Source organism: Polistes canadensis, unplaced genomic scaffold (genome assembly GCF_001313835.1).
Source record: "Polistes canadensis isolate GaletaPanama2010 unplaced genomic scaffold, ASM131383v1 scaffold_112, whole genome shotgun sequence".
NCBI classification, from domain to species: Eukaryota; Metazoa; Arthropoda; class Insecta; order Hymenoptera; family Vespidae; genus Polistes; species Polistes canadensis.
Window position 1 is genome coordinate 445,948 of NW_014569659.1, and position 6,935 is coordinate 452,882.

Below are 6,935 nucleotides of genomic sequence, written 5' to 3' on the forward strand. Positions count from 1 at the left end.
TTACATAAAATTGACCATAACGAACTGAATGTAAAGTTCGTCGTGGGTTACCAGTAGCCTACACGGTATTCAACCTATCAATAAATTGACTGCTAATCGAATTTAACATAAATCAGTGAATATGAATCTAATTAAATGCATTTAAATAATATTCTAGAATTTATCCAGTATATTTATTACGTTATCTTTTAATACGATATAAAATATCGAAAATAAAATTAATAACGTGTCAAATGTACAATATTTAACAATAACTCAATTTATATACTTACGTTAATTGTAAAATTAGTAAAAATTAATAGGATATCGACATAAATCAGACGGAATCATAGGTCAGAAAATCGAGTAATCGTAAGGTTCGGTTGGATTGAGTCACGTTTTTCTCGAAGCTCGATAAAGGCACGCTAAGCTCTTAGTTCGCGTTGTATTTTTCGTAGCAGCTAAAAAAAGGGGAGGAGAACTTGGAAGTGTCGGATGGTTTCGTACTTGGACGTATTAACACTCACCGCAAAAAGAAAGAGAGAAAGAAAAAAAAAGAAAAGGAGAAGAAGAAAAAAAGTAAATCCTAGAAAGAACCTGTGGTGTTCGGACCGGTCACGAATCACAATAGGGGCTGATCAGTTCCTGGTTAGAGTAGACTGGAAAAAGAAAGATGGATAGAGAAAGACCTAGGGTTAGGTTGTTGAAGAAGGATGGAAGATAAAGTTCGTAGGGTTCGATGTATCAGGCCAAAAGTTTGATAGCCCCGAAGGCTTTGCCGGTCAAGTTACTTCCATGGAACGTGACCCCGCTACGGTGTCCTCAGCTCTGCCAAAAACCACCACAATTTTCCCCCTACACGTCTCTCTTCGCAAGCAGCAGCAGCACACATCAATATCTAACCTTTTCACGGTTACCCTGATCGACTTTCCTTTCTCCTATTTCCTCCCCTAACACTCGCGTAAAAAGGTGTATGTTCTATCTCGATCCTGAACTACCGATCTTTTTTTAGTCAACTCGAGATATATTAAACGCCATACATTTTAATCGTACAATATCTAAAAAGTAAAGTTCTCAAAAGAAAATCCCTAAGATTACTTATTTTTCTAACAAATATTTAATTTCATTAAATTCCTGATATTAGCATCATTTTTTCGACAAATCTCAATCCCATGATAAGTATCCATACATCTTTTATCCAATAGAATTATTTTTGCATTTCCTTCGTAAACTTTGAACTTTCGCCTTGCATTTACATTAGAAGGGAAAAGACACGAAAGAGGAATTCGTTCTCAAAGTCAAATCGTACAACCAAAAGACCAAAAGAGTGGGAAGGGGGAGATGAAGTTAAGTGGAGTGAGGGAGACGCGTTAAAGTTGCGAACGATAAATTCTCGGCTGAAGGTTAGGCGGAATCGCAGCGAACGCAGGGACGACGGCGCGTTACAGTACAGTACCGTGCGGTGCGGTGCGGTGCGGTGCGGTGCGGTGCGGCTGGATTAATCGATTTTCCGTTCCGTTCGTCGACGACGGTACGCGAGTAATTTTCAGCCGCAAGTTCCGTACTTTCACGTGCTTGCTCGAGGAAGGTTTCACGTTCCAGAAAGTCTCGACGGTGTTGGCCACCGAGAAAACCTGTCTCCCCCTTCTCCTCTTCCTACCCCCTTAGAGGTTTGAACCTAGTAGATATAAGGACTGGGTATACCCTCCTACCTACAAGCTGCACCATGTGCCGTTTTTCTATTAATATAATTTTCAACGTGGCGACCATGAAGTCTCCATAATGCAAGTCTGGCCTGGTTGGACGACATAAAAAATCCAATGGACTGCTCCCACGGCACGTCGAACTGCAACCCCCTCCCCCTTGAATCTTCTTACCATCCCCACCGCGTACGAGAAAATACAAAACTTACGTTGCCAGGAATGTCGTTTCGTTTCTATTATATAGATGCTATTATCCCTCTTTCTTTACCCTCCAACTTCCAACATATTTTCAAAAGAAACAAAAAAAGAACGGCGAGAACTCGATATTGCGTATTTAGAAGTCTACCCCTAACGACCAGCCTTGTTTCTTCCCCACCCACTAGAGTTTACATCTACCAACTCTAAAGTATACAACGTCGTCCCTTACAAAACCTTACGATTCTTTCTTTTCCTTTATTTTATGCTTCTGCTCGAGACGGTGATCTCCTTGATCGATAAACTTACAGTTCTTACGAGGATGTAGGGATTCTATGGGGATAACGAAAGGGATGATGAAAGTTTTCCACGAAATCCATGAAACGTGACGAAAGTCTTTCTTATTTTCCGAAATCTTGTTCATTTTTTCAACGATACAGTAAACTAACTTACGATCAACATTTATCGTAAAATGTTTAATGGTACAAAGAAAAATTAGCTTTTATGTTCCCAAGAAATAAACGCGCAATGAAATAATACATAACAATTAATAAACGTCTTCGTCGATTTTCTATTTAATCACGGAAAAAAGCTTTATCGTATTTCGAATTAAATCGTATTTATCAATAAACGTTAGGTGCGAAGTAACAATGGATGAAAAGTATGGTAGAGGAGGGGAGAGGAGGGGAGATGTGATAGAGAAGATCGATCGATCAAAAGAGCAGCGCACAGCAAAGCAAAGTATTAAAGAGAAAGGAAAGGTTTCGCGTGAATACCCTTCGAAAATTTATGTACTACGGAATGCGAGCGAGAACAACCGTAAAATGCAATTTTGTTAATCCGAATTCCGCGAAGGAGTCACAAATTTGCGGCTTAATGTATCGGAAATATCGGACAAACGAACTTTCGTTGCCATTTTAAAGGGGCCCCGCCGTTTATACCCGTTTTCTCTTTTCTCGCAATGCTAGATCTCGAGCGTTAACCGTTCTCACATCATCGTTTCTAGTTCGTCGGTTATTTCTTCGCTTTCTTTCGTCTTAAAAGCTTCTTCCTTCTTCTTCTTCTTCTTCTCTTCTTCTTCTTACTCTATTTCTACTAGCACTTTTTTTTCTTTCCCGTTCAGCTTTCGTAGCGATAAAATACATCGAGTATAAAACGTTGTGACGCTACATTCCAACTGAAGATTTTTTGGTCCTTCGCGTAAAATATATCGCTAAAGCGTTCCTTGATCGACCTATATATCCCTTCACCGAGGATTTATATATTATTTTATTCCGATCTGAATACATTTTATAACATTTATCATCAACGGTTCTCTGACTTTTATTCGGTAGCTGATTTTTTTTATTTAGGAAGTATAATTACACTATATTTTGTTCTTTTTATTACAAATTTACAAAATGTAAACCTACATTTTGTCGCAGAAATACGAAACGACGATGAGTATATTCGTCAAACGGTCATGCCATTTGCTTATTTTTTTTTCTCTAAAAAAAGTGAAAGTGGAAAAGGAAAAGTGAGCTAAAAAATAATGAAGGAAAACGAAGAAGAGTGAATAGACAAGTTTATCCGTTCCTCTCTGATCGATGATGTATGAACATACTTTCACATGCATGAGTGTGTAATATTCTTTTTTCGCTCGTTTACAGGAACTAAAAAAGGAATGTGATTTAATAGGTAATGGCAAAGTTCGTCGATCAATCAAAACGAATCTAAACATGATTCGTACGCTTTAGTTTTATTCAAACAACGATAATGACCAGTACTTTGGATGTGGTTTTAGGATACTAAAAATACATAGGAACGAAACACACATAATATTTAGTTAGTCGAAAAACTGCTGGCAATCTTGTAATCTAAAATTGTCTTTGAAAATATATATATATACATAAAATAAATAAAAGATAGTATCACTTTTTAGATGAAACTCTGCCATGTGAAGAAGACAGAGCCAATTGAAGTTGAGAGATTCGGAGAGACGGGAAATGGATGGGAAAGGTCGAGTTGGTCTTTGGTTGAAAGACAAGAACGCGACGTCGAAGGCCTCGACAAGTGGAAGAAGGATGGTTTGGGGGGTTGGGAGTAGGTTGGTTAGGGGGTGGCGATAGTGGATCGGTAGTAAGGCTTAGATTGGCTTTGCATAGTTTCACGTGTCGGGAGTTGAGTTATAATTACCTTAGCGCCTGTAACAGGAGTGCTGCTTCAACGTGGCTACGGTTAACGCGACTACGGGATAATAAATTAATGCGGCACGTCGCGTAAATGTAATACGAACCTAACAATCCACTTCGGCTAAGAGCGCGTACCGGTGAATGATGATCCTCGAAAGGTGGCCACCGTCTGCTTTCCAAACTACCGGAAGGATCCTTTTCCTCCTAGATACTTTGTTTTAAGTAGAAGCGACATTTTTCATACAAAATGGAATAAGAAAAAAAGAGAAACATTTTTATCGTTTACATTTACTTCTTCATAATATTCTAACTTGATATTGATATTTATTTCAATAGAAGTATCAACATTCTGGTCTGTGATGAAGCTAATTGTAATGAAAATAATTTATAATTTATATTTCGTACAAATCTTCATTACATAATATATTTTTTACGGTCCCTAATTTTTTTTTTACTTATATTTATTTCATTAGATGATAAATAGTTAATGCGAATGTTATTTTACACATTTTTTCATACAATTTGACGAGATCCATCTATCTTTCTTACACTTTAACATTTTTCTTCTAAACTAGACAATACCTAAAATATTTCGCATAGTTTGAGCAGATGTTACTCACGAAACGAGAGTTAACGTCACGTATGATTATAAATACAGAGACAGGTATGCATAACGTACTACTACACATCGCACTACTATCTATCTGGAGTGTGATGCTTTCCCGTTTAGAACTTGCCGATCTATGCAAAAGTGTAAAAGCTGTCCTCCAAGCTCACATGTAAATGCGACCGTAAGACCGTATAAATACGCGGGAATATGCACGCAAGTACAAACGAGTAAGAGTGAGATAGAAAGAGAAAGTCAAGCGTATAAATTATACGAGGCATTTACAACTCGCTTTCCAGAATCTCATCTAGACACCTCCTGGTCTGAAGAACTCTCCAAAGCAAATCTAACTAGTCGATAGAAAAAAAAACAAAAAAGTCTGCTTTCGTGTGTAACACGAGTTTAAAAATAATTTATGCGGTAAGATTTATTCCATGCAAATGTTCGATCAAATTAAAACAAACAAAAAATCAATATAATTATAATCGTTTCATCATTTGTACAAAATATTATCAATTATTATATCAGAATCATCTCACGCAAATTATCGATTATCTAACGCGTGGGTACTACAAAGTAAATCATTCGAGTGCGATCATGCGTGTACATACAAACGCTTGCAAATGCATACGAATCAAAGGAAATGTGATATTTTAGAAAAAATCAGCGAGAAACACAATAATTGCTTGTGAAATCTAAACTCTACACTATTTTTTCGTTATAAAAATAATCTAATTTATAAGCTACATAAAAAGATTGTCCCTCGAATAGCCTGCAAATAAATAGATTAATTGAACAAGTTCTTATAATAAAATTTTGGCTCATTCATCGTACATTCGTACATTTAACTCTCTACAAATTTATATAGATAAAATAAAGTGTGACAGTTTAATTGAATACGATAATTTCATATAATCATACGTATAAATATTGACATTTTTTAAAAAGGAAAAATCTAGAATTGTTAATTAAACATTAAATGAACCCGAGAAGGATAAATTAGTGAAGATAAAAAGGTTGAAGTTTAACTGTGTCTCTCCTACTTTAGCTTTTAATTCCATACCAAGGGAATTCGAGTAACGACGTACGTCGAGTAAATTTTATTGCACACCCACGAGTACCCACCACTATTCTCTCTCCATTTCTCTTTGCTAAAGGAAAGAGAAAGAGGAAAAGAAAAAGAAAAAGAAAAAGAAAAAGAAAAAGAAAAAGAAAAAAGGTTAGAGATGGTTGTTTCTCTTCAGAGTTTACTGTCAAGCGTTCTCGTTGTACGAATACCAATATGCTCGTGAAGTACTGGCTTCAGCATAAGTAAGTAAACTACATTACGTTGATCTAGTTCAAAGTTTAAAAAGAGATACTGCACTATTCAGTTATCGCGTGTTAATTTCAAAAAAGAACAAAATATTTATATAAAAAAGAAAAGTGCGACGGAAGTGAAACTTTGTAACATTTTTATACTGGTAACTGTATTGAATTATAAGATTATTAATTATTTGTTCTGTACGTTTATATTGTACACTGCACTCGAATGCAACCAGTAACCCACGTTGATATTGGTCCTTTCATGCTTGGCATGATTGGGAACTGCAATGATTTAAAATTTTAACTCACGGCTTGCTAAATGTTATATTACATATATGTGGCATTTTAAAATGAAAATAACGCATATATGAAACATGAACAGTTAGCAGTAGAAGTTCTGCGATGGCTCCAATACACTCGTCCCCTTCGCTGTTGGTTGAATGATGTCGTGAAGTTTATTAAAATCGGATAAATTGTTGAATTGTTGAATTGATGGATCGTTGAATTGATGAATCGTTGCATCGATGATTAATCTTTAATTCAAAATATATAATAGAATTAATTATGTTTCATATCACTCGAAACATTTTTCATAAACGAAGACAATCGTGATTTAAAAATAGAACCGAGAGGTAATAATTAAAATTATAAAATAATACTATCTGAAACTATAGAAAAATATAATATTCTGTAATTATATAGATAAATATAGATCTTCTTGTTGAATTTCAAGACGTTCACACCATCGATAATGACTGCATAAGCCTGTAAATCGTATAAGATTTAATTATATATTATAATAAATGATATATATAATAATTATATGTATAATAAAATATTATTTAATGAAGCAGGAATACATGCTTACACGAAGAGCTAACGCGTAATGTCTTTCTTCTGCGCGAGTTGAAAACAAATTAACACGTTGTACACAATGTATACAATATCGAACGTTTTTCTACGTGTACTTGACAA